This window comes from Erithacus rubecula (assembly GCF_903797595.1).
Source record: "Erithacus rubecula genome assembly, chromosome: 2".
In the NCBI taxonomy this organism is placed as follows: domain Eukaryota; kingdom Metazoa; phylum Chordata; class Aves; order Passeriformes; family Muscicapidae; genus Erithacus; species Erithacus rubecula.
Genome location: NC_136685.1, coordinates 106,510,269 through 106,526,634, shown reverse-complemented (window position 1 = coordinate 106,526,634; position 16,366 = coordinate 106,510,269). Strand labels below are relative to the sequence as shown.

At 43.8% G+C, this 16,366-nt stretch overlaps 1 long non-coding RNA gene across 2 annotated transcripts in view; it reads right to left on the bottom strand.

Annotated features, from left to right (window-relative positions):
* The window catches only part of LOC306816570, a 233,497-nt gene that overhangs the window by 91,704 nt on the left and 125,427 nt on the right, over positions 1-16,366 (bottom strand). For both annotated transcript variants that reach the window (XR_013777712.1, XR_013777713.1), the window contains exon 4: positions 15,574-15,734. This is a non-coding gene — a long non-coding RNA (uncharacterized lncRNA). The remainder of the gene's footprint in view (positions 1-15,573; positions 15,735-16,366) is intronic.

Below are 16,366 nucleotides of genomic sequence, written 5' to 3'. Positions count from 1 at the left end.
GCTCATGATCCATGGTCCCGTCACCCTCACCGTTTACAGCAGAAAAGCCATTTAGCCAGAGCCTGCAACCCTTCAGCCAGCAATGCCTTGACAGCAGAGGTTATAGGAGGGAAAAAAAAAAATGGGGGGGAAAAAAAAAGGGAGAGGGAGAGAAAGAAAGAACAATGTGCAATCGGCACTGCATTAGAGATGGAAAAAGTACTTAAAGCCTGCAACATTCATCAAGGCTGAATACATAAATGCCACATTTTGAATAAGCCAAGCAAAAGACAATGACAAAGGAAAGGCGCGTTGCTTCAGGAATCTCTATCATTTTCATTTGCTGCTGTCAGGAACCTGTTTTTTGCCTCTCACTCTATCAGCCATTATAGCATTAATGAAGTAACCTCACATAGTTATTGACTGGCTTGTCAGAGTCCCTGCCTGATCCCTTAATAGAAACCATTGGTCTTCAGTTAAAAATGGGGTGAGCTGGGAGGTGCTGTGGGCATGTGCTGAATTTCAAGTGCACTCCTGAGGTTATCAAAAGCCATGAAATGCAAATTATTATATTTTTTAAACACACAGATTTCATGCAACTGAGCATATAAAATTGACTAATACTGTACTTTATGCATTCCTAATAATGTTTCCAAATATGCTCTGCATATGATCTTTCCCCAGAAAGTTGTGGGTGGTATTTGAATAAGCAGAAATGGGCCTAGTTTTATTTTGTGAATAAAGTAGTTTCCTGGATGTTGCTAGTCTCTGTTCCTTCTAATATAAGGTAATGTTTATGCACTGTCTGTTCAAACAACACGGGTAATCCTTTGTCTGAATTTCTGTCTCAGATCAAAATCACTTTCGTTTCTTCATTTTTTCCCCCCCTCTCCTTTCATAAAGCATCCTAAGTCCCAGAACTAGTACATTCTCATTTACTAGAAATTGAGGATTGGCAGAGGGTCTAGAAATAACTTCTTCTCCCAGAAGGTAATAAATCCAGGGAGTAATCTGAAACACTGAGTTGTTAATTCCAGTACCCCACCACTGCCTGTGCTCTGGGTACCCTGGTGAGAAGCACTCGGGGCCTGCACATCCTCCTGCAGTGGCTTCTGGAGGACAAGGCATCCAGAAAAGCCTTTCCAGTGGGAAAAGCTATGGGCTGACCTTTCACAGGCACCTCCAGGGAGGAGCTGCAGCCTGTGGCCTGATGATTTTCATCAAGGCTGCTCACATCACGCCCAGATGTGCGCTTTGCACATCTGTAATCAGCTAAACCACAGCCCAGGCAGCGCCGAGTCCTCTCAGCACACAAAACTCCCAAACCCCACACAGCCCTGCCCTGTGTTCAGCCAACCTTCTGGAGTCAGGCTCTGCTTGCAGGGAAGGTTTGAATAGGTAGCCCTGATAAATAAACTCCTCCACTTTGATCTCAGGAGAGTCTCAGAGGTTAAACAAGACACTGGGTTTGGAAACAATAACAGCAGCCTCACGTCTCGCTCGGCACAGACAGCGGCAAGAGGAAGAGCTGTACAGCCAGACCTGATTTGAGATTGCTCAGACCTCTTGGGTCTGCAAAACTGGGTTGGCATTCTCAGAAGAACAGACTCCCATAATAATTGTGGTCTTCTCTCATTTCTGATTGGGCTGAAAATTCCCTCAGAAGAACTCTCACGGCACTTCCACATCCCTGGTCTGAAATTAAGCAAATTTCTCCTAATGAATACTCTGTTTGTTGATTTGGTGACACGTTTTCCAAGTCTGAAATATTCTGAAATCTTTAATTCTGCCCCTTCCCCCACTTCCACTCCATTTTCTTCAATTAATTATTTGCAGACTGTTTCCCTCCATAAAAGACATTCCTTTTCATTGGGACATTTGGTGGAGAGCACATCAGGAATGCCTTTCATTTAACCTATTTCCAAAATACTCCCTTGGCCCTGTGTGCAGGGCTAGCAGCACATTTACCCATCCCCTGACACAATCATGGGAGGGACACAGGGCACCATAAAGACTCAGCTGCTCCAAAATCAGGGCAAGGGGGTTTCCAAGGGTCTTGGAGGGAGTTCCAGCATGACCCAGTGTACAACACCCTCCAGCCCAGGACATCCCAATGTTGCTTCCCTACATTTGCCTTAACTCCCTGCAGCTGGCACACATCAGCACATATTTCCAGGGCTGTCCCTGCAAGGGAGTAGGACTTGGATGCAACATTTCAGATTAGTGTGAGCCATGCAGCATTCCTAGCCCAGGGTCTGGGAGACCATCTTCTACTAAAATTATTTTTCATGGTCTGAAGCCTACAGCTCCTCCCCAAATCTTAATATCTCCAGTGCTTTTGGGTGATAGACAAAGCTCAGCTGTCATCATCATACAGGACAAGTTTATCCTTTGTTGAAAATGAAGAAGTTCTCTTTGCATAGGAGGGAAAAAATCCCACAACATGACACCACTTTCAAACCAGGAGAGAATAAATGGGACAAAAGCCCTCTGCTTTCCACCACATCTCAGGAAAGTTTTAGGGCATTGGGTTTTGGTCCAGTACAAAGCCCAAGGAGCCAACAAACAGCTTTTTGTGTTGCACACTGTCAGCTCTGGAACAGGCAGAGCAGAGGATCTAACCCTTGTTTAGGTTCTCACTTCCCAGTGTGATTTGTCCATCCCTACTCATAAGCTCTATTATCTTTCAGTTTTTCCCTATTAGGGACATTTTTTCTTTCCCTTCAGGATATACCTGTATCCTGAACTCCACAAACAGCCACTCTTGCCCACAGCTCCTTGCTTGCAGCAGTGACACAAGGAGTGGCCCTTACAAACAACCAGGAGCTCATCAGTCTGATCTTCTAATTGTGCTCAATGATTGCTGAAAGGAACCAAAGAATCAGTGAACTTCAGCTTCCCTGGTAGTTAATATTGTTATTACTAATTGTTAACAATTATTAGACCCCAACAATGCAGCAAAGATTTTGATCATCTCCAGGAAGACAGAGCCTGCTGAACTCTGCCTCCATGGATTACAGCTTTGGCTGGTTTTGACTGTACCTCTAATGCCTGCCCTGGGACGAGCCCAGAAAAGGCTCCCAATTGCTTACAAGAAAAACCCTGCTTGATTCAGACAGAAATAAATTCAGTCTCAAGACCATCTTTGTTTTGGGGACACACTCCAAGGTCCTCAGAGAAACCTGCAGGGATTTTGTGCACCCAGCTGCCACCAGGGCAGTGCCCAGGCAGGCTCTGCTCAGCCCTGATGATTTTCACATGAGCAGAGAAAATCTGAAATTATTCTTAAAGGCTGCTAAACCCAGAAAATTCACAATGGCTTTGGCTGTATGCAAACAGGCCCACTGTTCCCTGTGTCTTGTTGAGTGCAATATATTTGGCATGCAAAAGCTGTGTCTTCAGGGATTTTTATTTTTTCTTTTTAAATAAGTAGTCTGGACGTATTGTAAGAGACAAAGTAATTAGCATTCACTCAGCCCAGCAGGGCAGCAATTTAAACTTTTACAAGGAGTCAAAGTTCAGGATGCTGCCCTGCCATCAACTTTCTACATACAGATGGGATACAGACTGGAATATCCAAATGTCTCAAGCTACTCTGGGTTATTTGAAACTCCAATAGACACATTACTATGGGGAAATTGCTTAATCTGCTCCAGGATTTGTTGCTATTGTATGTTGAATATGGAGGTCCTGGAGGGTCAGAAAGAGCTGATCTCAGTGTAAGTATTTCATACCATATTAAAAAAAAAACACTTTCTGACCATACCTTTAATCCTCAACATCATTACATCCTATTTTTATGCAGGCAGGCACATAAAAACACTCCACAAAACAAATGGGTGTTCACACTTCACTCCCAATAATACCACAGCATGGGGAAAGGAGGGAGCCAAAGCACTCTGCTGCTCACTTCCATCCAGGAAAAGGCAACTTTGTTGTCATATAAAGTAAATAAATAGAAAAGTCAGGAGGAAAAAAAAAAAATAAGTGCCCTACTGCATTGGATTGATTTAAGAGTAAGTGCGTGCTGCTGGAGAAATAGATTTTTTTCACCTCTTAGGCAGTCACTTTTACAAATGTGTGAGGTGAGCACCAATTAAAGCTTGCCAAGGAATAAGCATTTTTTTCTCCCCCTTTTTTCTGTTCATCCCACCCTTCTCTCCCCATCCCCACTGTGCCAGGCACACCCTGGTCTGTGGGGTGGGGAGGACAGGAATTCTTGTCTGCCTTGGGGAAGAAAATCCTGTGCCCCAGGGCTCACAGGGGTTCAGGAGGGGAAGGGGGGCTGCAGCCAGAGAAAAATACTCTGCCTCACTTCACATAATTATTTGGGCGCTTTCAGAGGGAAAACAGGATTTTTTTTTTTTCCTTGTTGCCCACCCCCAGGCTTTCACTTGTACAAGCAGGTAAAACTGACTATGAAGAGGAGATAAATGTATGAAAACATTCCTTTTGTACGCAATTCACACTCAGCAAAAGCAAAGCAACTCGAGCAGGAAGGAAACCAGGGTACCACAGACATAAATGTAACAACCTGGGTGAAAAACAGTCTTATCTAATTGCCCTGAAAAGTTTTGTATTATTCTGATGGCTTCATCAGTTTAAAAAAGTTGGGAAATTCCTCTCTGAGTTTTGGTGGCATCTTTGTACCTCAGAAAAATAAATTCAAAGGCAAAAAGCAAAAGCAGAAGAAATCAACACATCAAGATTTTAGGCCTCATGCAGGGATGAGCATTGATTCTGTACCTCCAGCACTTTATACAAGTTTCAGATTCAGAATGAAGCACTCGCCTTGTTTGCAAATAAAGGTATTATCTCCCAGGTTCTTGCTACTTCCTATTTGCCAAGCAAAACAAACTTGGAACATGAACAGTTCAGCTCTTTCCCTCTTCCAGAAAACCTAATAAAGGGTGGCACCTTGGATATGGTGTGGATAAAACTGGGGAGAAACATCCCTCCACCTCCCGTTCGAGAACAGGGGGAATATTTGTCTTCTGAAATAAGGCAGCACAGGACATGAAGGAACTTTTGTGAGTCAGTAATTCAGGCTGTCCTGAGAGTGCTGGAGGAGATGGGGATGGCTGCTCTGTGCTTTGATTCAGAAATAAACCCCACATCACTTCCTCCTCAAATGGGACTGACTCCTTCCCCTCCAGCCCCAATGCAAATTTGCACTGGCTCAAGTCATTAAAAGGTCTAAAAATTTATTTCCTTTTCTTTGTTTTAAGCCTGCCTGATTTCTTCTCACAGGTGAAATATCACATGAAAAGCAAGATAAGATTTCCTAAATATTTACAGATTTGCCCAAACTCAGCAGAGAGGGAAAAAAAATAATAAAAATTACTACTCACATAAGGTTTCCTGACTTCTTGCCTCCAAGAGGTCTGAAGAGTTTGGGTACCAGTCTGACTGCTGGTCTCCATTATTTTTGGAAACCACACAAGACCAACAGGATCTTGTCCAGTGAGATCAACACCAGCCCTGGTAGAACTCATCACAACACCTTTAATCCCAGAGCCCAGCTTAACTAAAACTCAAATACAGCTTTTTCTCTTTGCCTTCATTAAGGCCCATCCCTATCATGCATTTAGACAAACTCTTACTGCTAAATTTTCTTTTTTTTTATGCCATAAGTGCATTTTCTAATTGAAAAGAGAGGTAACTTGTTTTAGTGTCACAGGCTTTAATTAAGCATAGTTTGTCTAGAACAGCTCCAGGGTTTATTTATTATTTATTAAAGAAAGGTTAGTTATTTATTGGGGAGGGGACAGACACATCTGTTAGTTGCAACTTCACGGAATGAGCCAGACAGCCCATCACTCAAACTGCTTTAGGATATGAGTGGATCACTATCAGGGTCAGGAAAAAAATACTTCTTCTACTGATATGTTACATAATGAGGATATTTTTGATACTTTCAAGTCTTCCTTGAAGCTGTGGTTGTTTCTGGCCACTGTTCAAGGACAGGACATTGGGTCTGAGGGGGGGAATAAAAGAGGGGTCTTAGCTTGGACTCCACTGCAGGAGTGCCCCCACATCACTGAGACAGGCACTGCAAAAGGGGCTGGGGGCACAGCAGGGACAGGCTGCTCAAGGGCTCCTCACTGACATTTTTCCTTCCCTCTGGCAGATCCAGCAGCAGAAGTGAGGCTCAGTCCTGGTGCAGAGGGAGGAATCCTCTGGGGAGTGGCAGGACACGCTGCAGACCAGTTCCTGCTGCAGGGACAAGCTCCTCTGCTGAGCAGCTCTTTGAGGGCAGGATCCTATAAACCCAATGAGGCGCCTAAAAAGCCATGCTAAGTTATATTTTTGCCCCTTTTTTTGTAATTAAAAAAGCTTTAACTTTCCCCTCACCACTTCTGGGCTGAATTGGTTTGATCCAGAGAGGTAGTTATGCATAAGAGCAACCACTTTATATTGAATTAGGGGATTTCTCATGCAACACATCTCACCAATTACAAGGCAGGGATGCAATTCTATGATTTATAATACATTATACTGTTAAATAATATAACATTATAGATACAATTTGTACCTATCTCTCCATGGATTAGAGAGGTGGCACACGAAGAGTGGATCATTAAACAGCAGTGCAAGGCCAGGGGCCAAGCACTTCTGTTTAACAAGCTGCTCCAAGTACCACCCCTCTAATCCATGGAGAGAGAATAAATTGGTCCTGTGTCTGGTTCTAAATCAGGTTCTTTGGGTGTGTTTCGGGAGGTTTATATTATAATAATTTCTGTTTAGGGGTGTTGCTTTCTGGGGCTGAACTAGCCTAAGTAGAAGGAGCTTCTGCTCCAGAAAGGATCTGGAATTTACAATCTGGACAGATGTGGGGGGAGAGGGAGATGATTCTCAGGCCAATCCCTGGCAGAAGAACCCACACCCTGCCAGTCCAAAGGGCTGGAGAACAGCACCATCTCTCTCTCTCTCCAGCAACACCTGGAGAGCCCAGCCAGCTCCCAGCTGCCCCAAATGACCAGGCTGCAAACAGCAGGGCTGGCCTGAGGCAGGAGCTGGGCTCCATCCTTGCTCCACCAGGCAGGAATGCCCCAGGAGCACCCAGCTTGCAGAGCCCAAACCCCACCAGCAAGGCTCTGGGTGACAGCAGAGCCTTCATGGGTGGGGACATCATTGCCCAGCCCTGAACAGCCCCGTGGCCATTCCCATGTGGGCATTAGAATCAGCCCTGGCTCAGCACCGAGGTCTCTGCGAGGACAGAGCTGACACAGTGGTATTTCACACAATGGCCACGTGTAGCAGCTGAAGGTGAGCTCTTTGACCTCCATCTCTGGTGTTTATATTACCTCTCCAGGGTCAATAAATGCAGATAGGAGCACTGGGCTCGACAGACAACGTGCTGCTTTATAACATTGGCACTGGGATTAGGGCTCTGTGCCTTGGCTGCCAGGTTTATTAAACTCCATTACTATCCCCTTAACGATGACAACACCTTTCCATAACAGCACAGTTGCTTGGCTCCCGAGGAGGGCAGCACAATGAGGGAGCCTGAAGATATAGGGACACTGTTAGGCTGTCTTATAGCCCCTAACTCATGGTCTGACAAGGCATTGATTTCTATTGACAATTTCATTGTAATGTCAGAACGTAACCTGAATTCATCTTTCATCTGCTTCAAAAGTAAACAATGGCTCTTGGAACAGGGAAGGAAAAAAAAAAAAAAAAAAAAAAAAAAAAAGATAATGCTTAAAAAAAAGAAAAAAAAAAAAAAAATTTTATTCCAGTTTTCCCTCAAAAAACCCAAGAGAGCCAAGACTGCTCAGCAGCTACATGGAGCAGGGCAAACTAATAATAGAAAACACATTATTTGACAAATTTTATCACTGCTTCAATTTGCAAATTATTCACAAATCTACTGTCACTCATTCAATTCTGTTCAATTTATGGAACTATATTAAATTAGCATTATTCCACAGAAACTATTTTCAGCCCCCAAAAAAAATTTCCAGGTGATATTTACAGTATTAGCTGACAACTCACCGTCACCTCAACCATGGTAAGGTGCCATCACTGTCCCTCAGCTTAACAAGCTGTGAAATAAACAGGGATTGGGGGGATCCTCCCATCAGGCTCTCCATGTTTGAAAGAGGAGATGAAAAGGAAAGGCTGGCAGGGCTTGGTGTTGGCACCACATCACATTTCTATTAATAAAGAACAGTAATCAGCCCTGAAATTAATGTGGATCTGTTATCTCCTCACATGCACAAAGAATTTGTGTCTAATGTGTTCACACGGACTGTGGTGCAAACCATGGGGCCAAGCACTTATTTTTCCATTTCACTACCTCTGTGCCTTAGCTCTGCTCTGGTTTTGTATGTTTTTTCTTCAGAAAAGCATGTGCAGACATGTAGGATAAAGATCTGTCAGCACAGTCCCTCTCTGTGTTTCTAGAGACTACACAGATGTATTTCATACGCCTCCAAAATGCAAATTGAAATTTGCTAATTTCTAGGTTTTGGCCACCTGTTGCACTTCACCACTCCTGTTTAATACACACATGGTGCAGATTAAAAGTTTTACTGGACTGAAGGCTGAGACACTTCCAAAGTCCTCCACAAATATCAGACACACTCGGCAGACAGGAACACTGAGGTACAAATTTCCACACTATGGTGAAAGAGACCCTGGAGCCTTAAGAAAAGCGAAATAAAATAATGAAAATGCACCTCTTCATTTCAGTTTCACAGGATTCAAATGATGTACAAAAATTCCCTAAGCAATTTTCCTGCAGCACAACTCCCTAATGAGGCTGGGGAAGCAGCTCCTCTCCACACTCCCACAAATACCTAGTCAGGAAGAACAGAAAAGGTAAATTCAGCTTTTCAGGGGTGAAACTATGGTAGAAATGCCAAGCTGCTGGTCACGACTGAGCCATCAGCCAACCACCTTTTCCAGTGATAGACCATCCCATGACAAAATCCTAATTTTGAGCCATTTGTTTGGGGTATTTGCTTTTTCACCAATGGTTACTCAGGGTATTGTTTCAAGTTGTGTTCCAGTAGTCCCACACTGAATAAAGAGTAGGAAAACATCTAAAATTACCACTTGTCCCATAAAGTTTTAGCATTAATGGGCTCTCAAGGTATTTCATGATGGTGTCTTGGGCAACAAGAAAGCACAAGGAAGAAATACTCTAAGTCTAGAGAAAAATAAAGTAAAATGAATAGCCATTACACAAGGAGGCAACAAACCCAGCACCTGAAGAGGTGGGCACTGATAGGAAATTTGCTTTCCTTTTAAAACATTATCCTGTGCATTTTGTCTGTTGTGTGTTCCAGAGAGATGCTGTCTCTCCAGCTGTGTCTCTCCATCAAGCTGCTCCTGAGGAAAAGCTAGAGTGGGATATTGTCACATCCATCTCCCACAGGAGAAGAGACCTGACAGTGCCTGGGCCATCTTGGCAAAAAGAAGCAACAAGGAGCAGCCAGGAAGGGAAGCAGGACATGAATCTGATAGACTCCCCCTCTCACTCTCCTCCAACCTCAGGGCCCAGCTGGAGTCAGCATCCCAGCTGCTGTCCCCACGAGGACAGGGATGTGGGAAGCACTGCTGGCAGTGCAGTCCCTGGGCTCTGGGGATCCCAGAACACCCTCGGGGTCCCAGGCACCCCGAGCTTGCCAAATCATTTCAGCTCATCCCTAATTGTCAGAGATCCCTATTAGCTCTGGAGTGTGGCTTTGACATAAGGATGAACAGAAGGGTTGTTACTGGCTAGTGAGAGGAGAGGAGCTTCTGGTCCAAGGAAGAAAAGCATCTTCCATGGCAGAAGGGGGAAATTTATTTTTTTTTCCTTCTCACATAAGCTAAACTATATGAAAGGCTAACTGACAAAAGACAAAGGATGTCCATCAGCCTTAACTTCCCTTAAAATCCTTCTAAAAAAAGAAAAAAAAAGGGGCTTTGTGGCTTGACTCCCAGTATTAAGCAGTAAGAGATCTGTTTTATAACTGTCTCCAAAATGAAAAAAAAAAAAAGACAAAGGAAAACAGCACTACATGCACCAATCCCAGTACAGCACAAGTCCATCCGAGTCCTCAGCTCCAGGAGGTGGCTGCTTTGGCAGCAGCAGCTCCTTCTCCAGAGCATTTCCCTCTCAAATGACTGATCCTCGAGACCCACAGCCACAGTGCAACTCTCTCCACACCAGCTGAAGCTAAAAATTTATGTAGATGGAAGGTAAAGGGAGAAAGGAAAGAAGAGTCCTGACTACACCAAGACCACATTTTCTCAGCTTACTCCAAAATTCTAATCTTTCCATATTATTTCCCTGAACAAGAGCCTGAGTTAATAGGACCTAAAAATACCCCAAATACATTTTTGGTTTTGCAAACAGTGTTTCATTCATGCATGTCTGCCTGGTGATGCATCGTTACAATTGTAATGAGATAGCTGCCAGCCCTGGAAGGGTGTATTGCTCCCTGCACTCAGAATGCTAAGGAGGGACTGGAAACAGAGGTTAAAATGAGTTTCACTATATAGGAATGAGAGGGAAAAGAAGTCAAGCCTGGAGCTAGAAGTTACCTGAGCTTCCCAAACAGTCCAGGGCCACAACCACCTCTGCTTTAGACTCAAGTTTTTTGCCCAATAGAAAGAGCAAAAAGCATCACTTGGATGCCAGGAGCAGGCTCAGCTCGGTGCTGGATCCTGGGATGGAGTCAGGTGGCACCTGCACCCCCTCACAAGGCTGGGGATGAGATGTGCCACAATCAGGGAACATAAAGCAGCCCTAAATTAAAGCACTTCCAACACAACGCAATTACACTACATAATGTTTACTTATCTTATATACACTCAGAGGGAAGATAAATGTCTAGTAAAAACCACAATCCACTATTAAACAGCTATAAAATACTTTGCTGTCTTCCCATTTCAAAGGCTCCCATAGTATAAATAGTGGTCAAAAGTTCAGTGAACTGTCTTGTAGTCTGGTGCTCCATTCAAACCATGCTATTTCCAGAGAGTCTCCTGACACCGTATCTAATTTCCAAAATGAATATGCTTTAATTTTCCTTCTTCATGCATTGTGCTTTTTCCTCATTTAAAACAGCAACAGCCTCTGGCAGTAAAGGACATCACATTTCTGTGTGAGATGAAGCTTTTTTCCCCCGATATGCAGGAGAATGGCATGGGTCAAGGGAGAAAAAATGTATGCAAAAAACATCACACCCCACTGACCCCAGTATATTTTACATTACAATTTTGCCATTTCCAATATAGGTTCATTTTGCAGTGGACCATATCAGCCATATTTCAGGATTTACACACACACAAAAAAAAAAAAAAAAAAAAAAAAGAAAGAAAAATCAGTACCTGGAGCATTGTCTGCATAGGGTCTGTCCTAATGCAATATATGGATTGTCTTATTAATGTGTAGTGTAGCTTGCAGAGAACACACAGGCATGCAGGGAATACTTATGCATGGCAGGGAGGCAGCACAGGTGTTCTGTTGGGGATGTGCATATACATTCAATTATCTCTGCAGGTAACATACAAGTGCATTTTGATGGCTTAAAACCCAGCCTGCCATACACTGCTGGAATCAGGGGGGTTGTCACACAGGACCTCCCCCCCTGAGCCATTAAAGCCCCCAAAATGGGGCATGTGACGCAGGTTCACCCATTTAGGCTGAGGCTGCCATGCTTTCCCTGGGCAGCAAAAGGAGCTTTATCCCCTGGCAGACATTAAAAGGCTTCCTTCCACCTCTAGCACAGGCAGAGATAATTAATTAATCCACAGCCTGATTGGAAAAGCCCAGAAGGTTCTGGAAGCTCCTCATGGCTTCACCCTTTTAGCCTTAAGTGTTTAAACGAGGCCCAGCTGTGCCTCATTAACACTGCCTGGGCTCTCTCAAACTCTGGCAGCTGAGAGGAGAGAGGCACCTTTTGTTCTCCCAACCCTCCTCCAAGACCAGGAAAGGGATGAAGTGGAAGCTTGGGGCAATCCCTGTTTTAAGCAGGGGTAAAAATCCCCACACTCAATAGGAGCACTGCCTGACTAAAGGCCATAACAATCCTGACTTCACATATTGCAAAGACCATAATGCTCATGGAGGTGGCACATGTGACCATTACCAACAAAATAATCATCTGCTATTTTGACAGAAAATCAAAGAAGCCTGACTTAAGAAGTACCAAGTCCCATAAAATCCTTCTGCTCTCCACAGATGACCCAGCTAGGGGAAGGTTCACAAGGGAAGCAATATGTGTATACAGGTGTCTAAAGGCTAAACATGCCAACAAAGCAGAACCAGGGGTAAATATAGATAGAGAGAGGGCTTAAAAGAGGAAAAAAAAATAAGATTTTGCCATAGAAAGGCAAAATCATCACCTTTCATACCTTACAACTGCCACAGAGAAGAGCAACTTCAGGTCCTACAATCATCAAACTCTCTGTGCTCATCACCTCAAAGAAACCTGGAGCACTGTTGTGCTATAAACTTCAAAACTTTAGGAATAACAGAAGGACTTACCTGAAGCTCAGGGTAGCCCAAGGAGCTGGAGAAAACGTGGAGCAGCACACACTAAAACTGACTGCACTTGGAGCAAGCTGAAACTAAACCCATGCTCTGCAGGTGATTGGGATAACACACTAATTAACTCCCTGGAGCTCATTGGCTGAAATTGCTCCACATCTACAGCCAGCCAGGAGCCCCAGTCAGCACACCCTAAATTCAGGTGTGGGGCTGCTCTGGGTTATTTCAAAGCCCTGACCAGGGCACTGATGGATGGTTTCCTTTAATGGGGGGCAGCTGGGAGCCCTTAGATCCTGGGGATAGAGGTGGGGACAGGCTGCTGAAAATGCCCCTAAGTGCAATTGCAAGACCAGCATTTTGTGAATGTTATCTTAAGCAGAAAGGGTAAAACATGCAATATTTTCTTCAGGTGTTAGCAGTCTTAAATGTCAGAGAGAAGCATCCTGTTGCCTGGCAAGTTGTGGACTCGAGGCTCAACAGGTTTGCTTGCTTATTGTCAGCATTTACCTGAACTGGTTTTTAATAAAAGCCTTTGAAGCAGGAAAATCTCCTGCCTGAGATGAGGCATTGGGAGCCTGAGTGGAGGCCCCTGAGAATTGCTGAGCTACTTAGTGGCAGGCAGTGGCATCCCTGATATATCCCACTCCTTCATAATTGCAAATCCCCTCGGTGCTGCTCTGCACAGGACCAGCTTTCCTGACAGCAGTTATTGGATGGGAGCTGGTGCTGGATGACACTGCTGTTCACACATCCACGAGCACAAGAATTTCAGTATCTGCCTGGAAAACATTGCTGTGTTTCAGGTGGCCAGTCTGAGCCAGCTACATGTGGTGGAGAGCAGAATTTGGGCCTTTCTAGATTCATCCAGGGCTTTGAACTTATCAAAATGAACCTTGATTCCAATAATAATAATAATAATAATAATAATAATAATGTTCCCTTTGGCTTCAGAGCACCAGTTCCATCAAAGTACTGACTATTGAAAGTTCAACTGCTAATGGCAAGCTATTTTGAAAAGGGAAAAGTCTGGAGGCAAATTATGAGGGAAAGAATAGATATTAATCATTTTTAAAGTCATTCTCTCTCAGGCATTATTTTCCTTTCTTTCATTATTCATGATGAGTTTTTTTGCTTCAAGGCCAAGTGAATTCATAGGGCCTGACCCATCCAAACACAACCACGACTCTGAACAATGCAGCCCAGCTGGGTCTATAGATAAAAAAAGAGCCCAAATGGAAAGAAGGAATTAAAAAGAAGATAATTTTAAACAGTGGATTTAAACACACACATGAAAGTATAACCTTCCTGCTGATTAGTTCCTTTCCCAGTACTCTGTCCATTCTGTTGCCATCCCATCCACTCTGGTGGATGTGTGGAATGGGAATGCCAGCAAGGAACTCATTTTATTTGCTGTTTCTCTGCCCCTACATCCCTGGTCTCTAAAGCATCTTCCTCTTGCCAGAGAATGAGGGAGCCAGAAAGGAGCTTTCAGGTCAGAAGCAATGACAGTTCCTAGACCTGTGTTCTCCCCTTCCAATAATTCTCAGCATCCCCAAGTAGCCCCAAGTACTGAAGCAAAATGGCAATTCAGAGTTCCCTTTGCTTCAGGGTAAAATAACCCAACAATGTTACTTTGGTTTATCTGTATTTGTAACCCTGTTCCTTGGAAGAGTTTGCTGTGGAATATCTCTGGCAACCTTGAAGGCAACTGATGTACTTTTCCCACTCTGGAATAAACTCAGCAACATGAATCCTGCCTGAGACTCCACAGATGTGTGCATCTGCAGAAGACACTATTAATAATTAATATAATTGTACAACCCCCTAGATATAAAAATGCACAGACAGAGCCACACATTTTGCCTGCTTCTCTGTAACAAATACCCAAACTGAAACAAATTTAACAAGATACATTACACAAGTCTGCAGACAGAAGTTGTATGAAAATTTTAACTCTCTTCAGCAAGAAAGCACTTCTATTTCCAGCAATGCTGGCAGCATATACTGTAGCTAGGCAGCCGCATTTATTTTCAATTATCATTTTTGCCTTTTTATACAGCATAATGAAATGCCTGGTAAATTATACATTTTTGTAAAACACAAACTTGTCTCTTTATTTGCAGCTCAAGTCTTGCAATATCATTTTGTCTGCATTAGTTCTAGCTCTCTATGAGAGGCAAATTACTTTTCTTAGCTGTAACATGTAGAGTGTGATGATATGTTGCTCGCCAGACCTGGCTGAGACACAGCCTGCTGCAAAATGACCATGGCCAAGGCTCAGAGCTTTGGAAAAAGGGGGAAAATTCCCAGCACTCTGCTTGATAAAACATCATCCATACTCGTTGGCTCCAGCTTTGATACCTAAGATTTTCAATCCACACCCCCTGCTAAACAAAAGTACGTTTTTTAGGAGGAGAAAAAAAAAAAAAGGCAACTATCTGCTTCCCCCAATCTCCCTTTAGAAAGACGCTTTCCTGGCAGATGGATCTCAATATGCTGTCTCCCAAATCTTAAACAACTCTGAAAATATAAAGTTCACTTATACCAATGGGCCATATATATCTACACCTCTCGATTCCCTGTCTCTTTAACTGGCACTTTGAACTAGTGAGCACCTCTTTAATCTTGCCCCATTATCATCCTAATAGCACCTCCCGATATTCATAAATGTCTAGCAAGACTTTCAGCTATTTGCTATGAAGAAGAAATATCCAGCTAAATTGAGAAGATTACCACATCACCACATAAATCAGTGACAGGCCGCGTGTTATTACAGTTGATTTTTGTTGACAGTTGGCTGTAGGCAGTTGTGTTTCAAATGCCTTTTTTCTCTGGGAAATTAAACAAAATTCCATGCAAAATGCAGCCCTCCAGTTCAAAAACTGTAAATCCAAAATTAGCATTTCATACTTTAAAAGGTAGCACAGCACAATTTTCCATTGAAAGGTCTGTACAGTTGTCACAAATGGGTGCTTCACACATGACACTAATGCTACCGATGCCTTTTAAGAAAGCCACCTTTCTCTGATATTATTTTCTTCTCCTAATAATCTGCATACACTATAGTTCATCCCTACGGAAAAGAAAGAGAGCTCACTTACTTATCTCTCATATGGGAGCATTATGCTTTCAGCAATTCAGACAGATAGGCTGGGCAGGAGGGGGCCGCGCTGCCGAAGCCTCCGCGATAAGAGGGAAGGAATTGTGGCCAGCCAAAGGTTAATCTTCCCTCTCCAAGTCCCTCCTTCTGCCTCAGCATAACCTGGAAAGCAAAGAAAATGCCAGACTTACACAGTGAAGAGACACACCGGCGCTAAACTGCTCCTGCACAGGGCCACGTGTGACCTAATTAACAAAAAGCCGTCGCTGAAAGTCGGGGAAGCAGCTTGGGTGACACCAGAGAGGACCAGAACTTGTGAAGGAGTGTCTGCTTCCAGCAGCTGCTGATCTGCCACTCTTGGCTCAGACAGCTCCTGCTGCTGAGCCAATTTTTAGGGACTCTGGTGTCAGCAAGTTGATTGAGCAGCAGAGTTGAGATGGAGCCTTCCCCTTCTCCAGACAGATCCCGGGGGCATTGGCTTTGTCTTGGGCAAGAGCTTGGAGAAATCACCACCACAAGAAGTTCACATTCTTGGCTGTGTATATACATACATATATATATATATATATATATATATAACACAGGGAATTCAAGCAGAGAACTGCTCTGCCTACTCCTGGGCACGGGGACAGACGTGTAATGTGGTTTGTCAGCCAAAAGATGTTACGTGTGTCTTCACACAAGCACTTTGCTGGCAGCTCGCTGGCTTCTGGCCACTCAGCCCAACATCCCCTGGTCAGAAGTGCTGAAAACCAGCTCACCAGCCAATTGCATCTGGTTCATTTTCCTCCAGT